Source organism: Phragmites australis, chromosome 12 (assembly GCF_958298935.1).
Source record: "Phragmites australis chromosome 12, lpPhrAust1.1, whole genome shotgun sequence".
Lineage (NCBI taxonomy): Eukaryota > Viridiplantae > Streptophyta > Magnoliopsida > Poales > Poaceae > Phragmites > Phragmites australis.
Window position 1 is genome coordinate 18,575,819 of NC_084932.1, and position 11,566 is coordinate 18,587,384.

An 11,566-nucleotide genomic window follows, 5' to 3' on the forward strand; every position below is an offset into this window, starting at 1 on the left:
AAGCATGAGGTAAAGACCAATGTAAGTGATTCTGCTCATGATTTACAAAAGCACATTGCACATATGGTTGATCAATCTGTTGGTGCTGCTATGTTTAATAATTTTGAAGCGTTGGTTAAAAGTCTAGATCATGTACTATCTAGTCGTTTTAGGGCTTTGTTTATTGAATTGCAAGATGAAAAAGGTAAAAAACAGCCCCAATTGCATGATGCTAGCACCTCAAAATCTAATGGCAATAGCATAATTCAGCAAGCACCCTTAGGTTCATCAGCACAATTTATGTCACCTTTGCCAACACAACAAAATATGCCGATGCAACAAACCCACGACCGAGCCAATTTGGGTTTGGCCAACATGGTGACACCTCCATTTAATACACGGAGTACTAGCAAACCGGAGGTCTCTTCATTTGTTTTTCCGATTCTAACGACTTCATCTAGCATAGCTAGTTTGGATCCACATACAGCTATTAGCTGAGCTAACAAAAATTCAGCAAGCATGCCACTAGTTCCCTACAACACAGTGGCTTATACCACACCTCCTATACCCTCACAAGGTACCGGCATACCCTATGGTCCATTGCCGGATACTTATTTCAATGTGCCTTCATAAAATACTCCACACATGCAGCCTATAACTTCACACTCTCATGATTTTCCACAACCACAACCTTTTAGGCCGCAACCATATGCTAATGTGTCATCCAATCGGCCCATGGCCGAAACACTTTTGGGGCCTAAAAGCATCAAAGAGCAAATGATTAATATTTTGAGGGAATATTTTGGGGTAGCACTTAAAGGTAAATCACGTGTTTATCGAAAACCATACCCTAACTCTATTCATACATGGGAAGAACTTGAGCAAAAATTTCTTGAATATTACTATACCAGAGACACGGAGTTGATGTTAATTCATTTGACATCAGTTACACAAAAGCATAATGAGTCCATTTCTGAATACATTAGGAGGTTTAGGGATACAAAAAATCGATGTTTCAATGTATCGCTCTCTGATAGAGATTTAGCTGAGTTAGCTTTTGCCGGGTTGCATGCATTTTTAGATGTTAGAGGGGCAAGAATTTTTAGATGTAAACCAAGTTTTGCAGTGGGCTCTGACTCAAGAATGCCGTGCCAAAAAGCATAGAAAAGTTCAAAAATTCAGTGAAAAACACAAAGTGGATCATCCGGGTGTTAATGTAGTTGAATATGAGGACGATTCATCGGATGATGATAGTGTAGACATGTGCGTAGCTGAATGACATGGAAGTCTAAATCTAAACCATTTGTATGCTTCGCGTTAAAGCTGACTCCACAAAAGAATCAGCAAGAAGAGATGAAATTCGCATTTGATGTTACTAAGTATGATAGGATATTCGATCTCTTGCTACAAGAAAAACAAATTAGTTTGTCTCCTAATCATGTTATTCCACCACTTGAGGAGATTAAAAAGCATGCATATTGTAAGTGGCATAATTCATATTCTCATGCTACTAATGATTGCAATGTCTTCCGTCGACAGGTTCAATCGGCCATTAATGAAGGACGGTTGAAATTTGCCAAAAGCCCAAAGATGAAGTTAGATAATGATCCATTCCACGTCAACATGGTGAACTTTGAGGGGAGGAAAGTCTTGATTCGGCCATCTCAAGCAAAATCCACTAAATGCAAGGATGTGATCATTGGTGAGGATAATGTGAGGCCAAAGATGATCAAACCTAAAAGTCCAGAAGTTGGTAGTTGGAAAGTGAATGAAAGCAAGAGCAAAGCTATCAAGAAGATCGAAAAGCCAAAACCTACATTTAGTGCACTTTTGGATAAATATGAGAGTGGCAAGGCCGGCCAGAAGGGAAGCAACCGGCTAAATACTCTTAAATGCTGAAGATCACCTCCAAACACATGAGTTTGGAGGGAGAAAGAGGCAATGTGAGAATAATATTGCAGCAACTCTGTTTCCTCCTTTCGGGTCACCAATGCCTATGATGTAGGGACATCCTCCGATGGTTTGTCTTTAGTGTCCGCCGTGGGGTTGGTATGGATCTTGGGCGTCACCTTCTATGCCGTTTGCACCATTCCATCCGAGATGGACAACAACAAAGCAATTGGCATTCGACATGCTATCTCATCCTAAACAAGATCGGTTTGTTTCAAACAATCGATCAAATGATGGGAGGAATAAAAAAGAAAGTTAAAAAGGAATATCGTGTCAAGAATACAAGCATTTCTAATGAAAAATCAGATCTGGAGAAGAAGGGAAAACAACCAAAAACAAAGTGCAAAAACAATCGGCTAGTGATGGTTTGGTAGGCGGCAACAAAGAGGAAGTTGTAGAGGTAGTTGGTACTGATCTTGGGACCAAATTAGCACCTCCTACAGAAGCACTATTGCCAGTGGCGCCAAGTGTTGAAGAAGCCACTTCTAGTGTTAAGCCTATCGATGGTTTGGGCAATTGAAAAATTGAAAGAAAGATGTCCTTGCTTCCTGGAACTAAAACCCCGATGGTGTTCTAGAGGCCTCTCACACTCCCAAAAGAGAAGACTACAAAGATTACGCAAGCAAGAGATGGGAGTGGCTCAAGCCGAAAAGGTTAGGGATCAAGTGTTTAATGAAATCAAGCTGATGTTGCCTATTCGGCAAGAATGGAGAGTGAAGAAAGTTGTAGCACCTATTGTGACTCCTAGTGATGATGAGGATGATATGCTAGATGACTCTCCAGTGATTAGAGATGAAATTCCACCACATGATAGCATGGATGTCAATATGATTTTCGTTTTGCCTTCAGAGTTTCGAGCTGTTGATGAAGAAGTTGCTCAACTAAATCTTAGTCCGAAGGAAGCTGTATTTGATAAACCTAAAAAATCGAGCCAACATTTGAGACCATTGTATGTCAAGGGGCATATTGATGGGAGGCCGATTTTTAGAATGCTAGTAGATGGTGGAGCTACCATGAACTTAATGCTATATTTAGTTTTCAAGAAGCTAGGAAAAGAAGACAATGAGCTTGTGAAGACAAATTTGGTGCTTAATAGCTTCACCGGTGATCCTATGGAGGCCAAGGGTGTGATTTCCATGGAACTCTCTATTGGGAGCAAGACGGTGCGTACGGCTTTCTTCATCGTCGATGTGCAAGGTAACTACAATGTATTACTAGGCCATGACTGGATTCATACAAATCATTGTGTACCTTCTAGTTTGCACCAATTCTTGATTCGATAGGTAGATGATGAAGTAGAGATTGTACATGTGGATACATCGGCTTTTGTTGCTTTAGCTGATACTTCGGTAGATTGGCAACACGAGAATGTTTAATGTTTATCCGGTCAAGACCTTTCGGGTTATGATTTTCTTAGTGTTACTAGGGATGGTTTTGTACCCGTGTCTGTACAGTCGATTTCTTCTTCTTGGCTTAGCAATGTAATGTTATAAATGGATAAACAAAGTAATTTAGAGTGGCTACAACATCGTGTAGAACAATATCGGTCTAAAAAGAACGATATTTGTGAAACTATGGATAATTTTGATGAGGTAGAAAAGCTAGGACAAGGTTTCTTGTCGACCGACCCATTAGAAGAGGTAGATATAGGGGATGGTACTGTTCCTAGGCTGACATTTGTGAAAAAAAATATGCATGATGTCCAAAAAGGCAAAATAGTTGCACTGCTTAAGGAATATGTCAATTGTTTCACTTGAGAATATCATGAGATCCCGTGACTTAGCCGTGAGCTTGTAGAGCATCGGTTTCCCATAAAATCGGGTTTTAGACCTCACAAATAACCGGCTAGAAAGTTTAATCCTAATATGTATGGGTGAATCAAAGAAGAAATAAGTCGATTGCTCGCTGCGGGGTTTATTCGTCCTTGTAGGTATGCTGAATGGATATCCAACATTGTCCCGGTTGAGAAGAAAAACATTGGTAAGTTGAGAGTATGCATTGATTTTAGAGATTTAAATAAAGCTACTCCTAAAGATGAATATCTTATGTCTATTGCCAATATGTTGATTAATGATGCTTCGGGTCATAGAGTTATTAGTTTTTTGGATGGAAATGCGGGTTATAATCAAATCCTTATAGCCGAAGAAGGCATGTCTAAAATGACTTTTTGTTGTCCGGATTTTGTTGGTTTATTTGAGTGGGTTGTCATGACATTTGGTTTAAAGAATGCCAGTGCTACTTATCAAAGAGCTATGAATTTGATCTTTCATGATTTGCTTGGTGTCATTTTAGAAATTTATGTTGATGATATTGTTGTCAAATCAGATGCTATGGATAGTCATTTAGCCGATTTGCATTTAGCTTTTGAAAGAAGGCGTTGGTATGATTTAAAGATGAACCCACTTAAGTGTGCTTTTAGTGTATCGGCGGGCAAGTTTATGGGTTTCATAATACATGAGAGAGGCATAGAGATAGATCCCAATAAGATAGCAGCTATAAACAAATTGGGGGCACCTCAATAAAAAAGGGATGTGCAGGAAAGGTTAATTACTTAAGGAGGTTCATATCTAACTTATCCGGCAAGGTTAGTGCATTCACTCCTATACTTTGGTTGAAGAAAGAGGCCGATTTCACTTGGGGGGCAAAACAACAACAAGCCTTTGATGAGATCAAGAAATATTTGTTATCACCCCCCATGTTGAGAGAGCCCAAAGCTAGGATTCCGTTTTGGATATATATTGCTGCACAAAAGACGGTGATAGGTGCTTGTCACAGTATTAAGTAAGAGGGTGTTCTAGCGTTTGGTTCCCACGAGGGAGGGGGGAGCCAACGGTGGATATTTTCTGAACCATGGCCCATTGCGCGACCAGGGCAAGGCTTGCGCAACCAGCATCCCTACGATATTTAATAATTCCACGACCAGTCCTCACTGGTCCCTGGACCAATCTTTACCTAACCCGTCTAATCACATTAGGCATCTCCTCCAAGCATACAAAGTCTTGGCCAGCGCAGACAGACAGTGCCCCATCCCGTAGCAATAAATGTTATGGGATGGTGCTTTGCATGCCAACTTGGCGCCGCACGACAGATGAGACAGATCTGTAGAACGACCAGGCAAGTGAACGTCTCTATGCGGGAACATGTAGAGCGCTTGGCCGGGATGGGTTGGCAGTCAAGCGTGCGGCACACATCGATGAGATAGGTAGGACGACCAGGAGAAGGATGAGTACTGGGGTATTTCACGGATGGGACAGACATGCAAGGCAGTCAAAATAAGTGGGGCACACCGAGTCCGCTGTGGTGATGGCCAAAGATAGAATATCTAAATAGGCCTGGGTATTCTGGTTGGGCCCACCTGTAAGTTCTCCTTCTCCCTAGGTATATAAAGGAAGGAGGACCCCGTTTATAGAACACACGGCAGAACAAGTCTAGCTTCCTAGTAGAGACTCATCTGTACCCGGCTCACATTATCCATAACCAAATACACAGGACGTAATGCTGTTATCCTCCGGGAGGCTTGAACCTGGATAATCCCCTAGTGTCCCTGAGTTCATCGCACACCTTCCTACATACACCAGCCGAGCTGTAGTTCATGGTCCGCCATCCGGTTAACCCTTGACATTTGGCGTGCCAGGTCGGGGGATGCGTTTCTACGTTTTAGTAAGGTACAAAAAAGCTTGATTGGGATACCCATGGCTGAATCCATGGCAACCGTTGAGTCTCGTTTTGAGGACCTTGGTCACCGTGAGGTGTTCGTCATAGGGTACCACCTAGATGAGCCCGGTGTGCTCCAAGCATGGGACACCGAGATGGAGTCCGAGAGCTCCGGGACCCTACGCCAATTTTGCATGGCTGACCATGCAGATGGAGGCGTGGGAGGCCCTCACGTCTTGAATGCTAGCAGTGAATCCCAGGCTGCTTGCCCCGAGGGAAACTAGCCCGGCACCGGATAGGCAGGTGCATTGAGATAGCCTCCGCAACTACAGTGCCGCCCTGCGGAGCTCCCACCTAGGGTACAGTCTACAGTGGCGTCGTCACCTAAGCCATCGTGCCGCATGAAAACCGGGGGCTCCTCCCTTCGCAACATATCCCCGCTCCTCACCCAATGGCTCAATTATGAGACCATGATGCCTGCACAGAATCTGCAGACCCTGTGAGTGCTTCTCAGCCACCAGCCAGTACCAGTGCCGGAGGGTTCACCAGTGGTGCCTTGACTGCGTGATCTCGCTCTCCTAGTTGAGACTGCCTGACGCCAGATCGCATCAGCATACACCGCGCTCGTCACCAGGGACGGTGAGGGTTACAATCGATAGGAATCGCGACAGGGCTCGCGGTGGAATAGGTCCCGCGCACCCTTAGTAACAGGAAATACTCGGAGACCACCGCCATGTCGGGACATCCAACCCTCTGAACTGCACGACTCTCTACTCCAATGCGATCTCCATGGTGTGATCCAAAGCCAGGTAGCCTCCAGAGAGCAGGAGGATCGCACTCGGCGAGAGCAGGAAAGGGCTAAGTAGCCCTACCATACGCCCTCCCCTCGTAGGGAGGAATCAGATGGCTCCACCCCCATCACCAGGATTCCGAGGCCATTGTCTCTCCCCCGAGCACATGCAGTCACCCATCAACGGGTGGTTCCTCGTTATGGGACGGGGTGTAACGCCCTATCCGCCCATTTGCGGGAGGTGCAGACAAGTTCCAGTCGGTCCTGGATGAAAACTATGATAGCTCGACCAACCCTAAGTAGTTCCTGCAGATCTACACCACCATGGTGCATGCTGCGAGAGGCTATGGAAAGGTCATGGTCAACTACTTTCTAACTGCCTTAGCAGGCTCAGCGTGATCTTGGCTAATGAGCCTCCCCTGTGGGTCGGTTCACTCCTAGGAGGACGTATGCGACCAGTTCGTCGCCAACTTCCAGGAGACCTACGCCCGGCCAGGGGTCGAGGATGACCTATATCAGGTAAGGCAGCGACAAGGAGAGTCGCTGCGAGACTTGATTTGGCATTTCACCGAATGCTAGAACACCATCCTAGTGATCACGGGAGAATCCATGGTCATAGCATTCAAGAGGGGGGGTCAAAGACTAGAAGATGGTCGAGAAGCTGGCCACCAGACAAATCCGAATCACTACCGAGCTCGCAAACAAGTGCGCACAGGCCGTCGAGGCACGAGAGTGTCAGATCAACACCAGGCCATGACTCTCCTCCAACCAGCCCACCTCTCTCAAAGGAGGCAGTCGGAAGGACAAGAAGAGCAAGCTCAAGGCCGAACCTCCCAAGGTCCTAGCAGTCAAGCAAACCGACAAGCCATGCTGGCGCTTTGAGGAGAAAGACAGAAAGAAGGGTTGAGGCTATTGCCCGATTCACCGTATAGACGCCCATGACTTGACCGAGTGCAAGGTCGTGCGAGGCATCATCGACCAGGAGCTCGTGGAGCGTAAAACAACGCACGGTGATGATGATGAGGAGGAGGCCACCCTCGACCCATCAACTCTAGGGTACCAGCAGGCCGATCACATGGTCCACCACATCTTTAGGGGCGTCGCGACATATTCCTCAAACAGGGAATACAAGTCGGTGGAGACGATCTCCGGCCATGGAGCGGAGGTGCCTCCGGAGTCAACGGAGACAGGGTTCAGCCATGGAGTGGAGGTGGCTCCGGAGCCAACAGAGACGGGCTTCGACCATGGAGTGGAGATGCCTCTAGTGTGGAGGTGAGCCAGATGGTGGCTCCTTCGGCGTGGTGAGTCGGAGGGTCCAGTGAGGACACGAGCTGGAGAGGGCTCTCTTGCGCAGGTGTCTTGCTGCGTGGAGGGACAGCCCGAGGGGGCGGCTCGAGGCGCGGCAAGACTGGAGGGTCCGGGGCGTGAGGTGCCTCCGAAGTGGGCTTTTGACCCTGCGCTAGCCATAGAGACGAGAGCACAGAGGGAGCTCCAATCGTGGTTAGCCAGTCACACCTCTGAACTTCGGAGCAAGTTGCTGCATGAAAAGGTTAGCAGCAGGGTGGCAACGTGTACAAAATATCTTGCGCTAATACACAGTTTCTATTGTTACCTTTCACATCGGTGTGTGACAGCCCCAAGTGGGCTTTTATGGGGGCATGACACCTGACACTGCATGGAGGGCTTTAAGGGGTGCCGTGTCCCAACTGCAGTCCTCTTCCTTAGACTGACTTAAGTGTACCACCTCTCTTAAAAAAGGGTGGCTAGTAGGCAGCCACCTTGAGATATTTTAACCTTTTTTCAAAAAAGGAGTGGCTAGCAGGTGAATTAACTCCTACAACATGATCAAGCTAGTGAGCTACCCATGACCGAAAGAAGTAAAATCGACCCCTGCAACTTAGCAAAAGCTGTAAGTGTGTGTAAGTAAATAAATACACTATTACCCTTTGCACCCAGTAAAAAAGCACCCCAATGATACGGTCTAACCACGTGAGGACTCTAGTCAAATACTGCGGCGCATGCATTAAGAGCCCACATCGAGTGCATGTTAGGTTGGATCGCACTGTGGCTTGCGGCCCACACAACGTCATGTCGCAATAAATGAGAAGGTACTCTAGGTGCATTACGTTGTGGTGCACGCCCTGTGACTGTGAAAATGTGCTGATTGCACCAGGGATGTGGACTATGGTAGACTCTATACTAAGAAATACTTTCTAGCTTTTGGAAAGGTAGAAGGAGTACTTGCTGGTCCACTTAGCCACCAGCTGATACTAATAATAAATAAGGGTACATCCAACTGTTGTACAATAAATGGGCGCTTGCTCTTACCTCGTGCGCAGAGGCCTGCATAGATTTTACCTCCGTGTTCACTTTCGCAAGGGACTGCTTCCAGATTTGGAGGCGTTTCGTCCCGAGGCTGCAGACATGCCTCGCGACTTCAATGAGGGCTGCTGCAGCCCTCAGTGTGGTGGTGCGCTGCCCATGCGACGCTCCGCGTGGTAAGCCGGTGACAACCAACCTACATGCTTGTGGTGACGCGGCGGCCATCTCCCCCACATGCACCATTTTGCGCAGTGAGCTAGTGACCGTGATGATGAGTCCACATGCCTGCAGCGGTGGTGGTGCTCCCCATGTGCGCGTCGTGCTGTGCGGCAAACCTGCGACAACGACGATGAGCCCGCGGAGGGTTGTGGCCATCCTGCACACAAAGGTGAGGGTGCGCTCAGGACTCTAGTTCACGAAGATTCTTCCTACTCCTCTCCTTCCTAACGGAGCTTTTTGTGCCTCTTCCCACAGAGGGTGCCATTGTTGGAGCACGAAAATGTGCCCCAAACAGAATATGGTGAGAATCCTACTCACTAAGGAGGACTCAAGCTTGAAGAGGGCTAATAGCTTTGAGAAGAGGAGTGAGAGAGAGAAGAGAGAGTCTATGTGATATAGAGGGGAAAAATCTTAGGGTCCCCCTCGACGGCCCTTTGAGGGCCTATTTAATACAGACAAGGGGTTGGAGAAATTACCACTCTGTCCTTAAGATATTATGTTACAATCATGTGCACAGGAGGGTATTCTGGACCTTTCACCCTTTTGCATACCACGTGGTAACAGGAATATTATGATCGCTACAGTAATACCACATCACACCATCTAAATATCTCCAGGTTGGGGCGCTTCCCCAACAGTAACATATTAGTATCTGACACGGTATCCGATACAGATATGGCGCAGATACGGTTTGGATATGTATCCGCTGAGTATCTGGGAAAAAATAAATTGAAAAATGGTGGAAAACTCTTGGATACTTTATGGATACCTCGACGATATGGCTCGACCCAGCAGCAGTCCGGCTTATGCGCATCCAATCGCCCGCTCGATTCTACTGCTGCCCGCTTGATTCCGTCATCTCCCATTTGATTCCACCATCACTTGCTCGGGCTATTACGGATGGGAGTGGAGGGGCTACTGCTGACGCAAGTGGAGGTGTGGGAGGATGTTGTGGACTACAGGCAATGGGAGGCAGGCAGTTGTTGCCATAGGGAGGCACAAGAAGGTGATGCGCATGAGAGTGGATGGGTGGTGGCTCCTACCAGCGAGATGCAGATGGGTGCTTTTGTTAGGGCACAAAGGGAAGGGCTTTTATGGGCTTGCTAGGCCTTGTATTGGGCTTTTGATTGGCTAATGGGTTATAACTAAGTATGATAAAGGTCCATGTGTAACCCTGGTTTTTCCTTTTCTTGTTTGATGCATACGTGTGTCAGGCATCGCTTCGCCACGTGCCTTAAGCGCCCTGGCGGCTAGAGGAGTGTGGGTCACCATGCTTTGTCTTATCGCCTTAAAAACAATGCTGGTACATTAGATAAACAACACTAGTACATTAGATAGAACTTAAATAGAACACGAGAGTAACTTATTACTGTTTTTTAAATAGTAAAACGTTTCTGCGTATTAGGTTTTCTGGAAAAATGGCATATCCCCATATCAGTATTAGTCCGATACCGATACATGTATCCGTATCGGTGTTGCATAGTCTATTAGAATAAAGTAGTTACTCTTAGTTGGTTTCCTTGTTGATCTTTGTGGATACGATAACCTTGGAAGGTGAAAGGCTAGCTACATATGATCTGTGCGCTTGCGGTAGTAATATTATGTGCATAACCAGAGGCTGGCGCCGACTTTGACTTTGTCGACTCTAGCGATGACTACAGTGGTGTCGACAGCTTCATCACCATCGGTCACGCTGCTACATCCTCGGTGGCCTTACGACGAAAAGGCAGAGGCTTAGTGTTAGTATGTAGGTAATGCATGCTAATACGAATTTATTAATTCAGATTTAGCCCTTTTGCAATCTGGATTTAGCAAATTCGGATTTTAGGCTTTTGTGATCTGAAATAGTTTTTTTTTTTTAAAATCTGGATGATGTTTGATCTTCTTTTGTGTATGATGAAAGGATCAGCTTGGTTCTAAGGCTAAAATATGTAGTGATAATGTACTGATTTTCTTTTGTGCATAATGAAAAGATAAGTTCTTAAATAAAATTCTCTTACCGTTAAATTCTTGTGTTATAATGAAAGGATTGTTTTCTTCGTCGTCTTTTGCGTAAATGAAAATTAGTTCACTTCTTAGCCTAAATTTCTACTTTCAAAAATTTAATTGTTAAGTGTTTAAATTAATTCTTGTGTTAAATTACTAAGTGGTTAAAGTTTGGCACCAATTAAATTCATTCCTTACATGTCAAAAGGAATATATCTTGTGTTTGAATTACTTACATACCAACTTTGGTGGTAGCTCAAATGCTAAGATGGGTCACTCACAGGCTTGAGCAGCGAGGTCGAGTCCCTGGTGATACATTGGGGAAAAAAGAAAGAGAAAATGATGAGACTCGGTAATAGTGGGTGACCTAGCGATCATCCATTCTTTTCTTTTCTTTTTTCCAAATAGTTTTTCTATTTTTTTTGTCTTTTTTAAACTTCTTGAACCAACTATAACAGACTGTTCATAAAATTTTATCTTTAACAGTTCCAGCTTAGCAACATCTGAGATAAAACTTATGTGAGACGGCTTTTTCCCATTTGAGATAACCGGCCATTATCACTAATGTAATTATTCTGACAGCTCAGAAATCATCTAGAATGAAAGTTTCTAAGCCGTCTAAGATGGTGCTTTGTGTGGTAGTGGGCTGCGACCATGGTAAGGTGG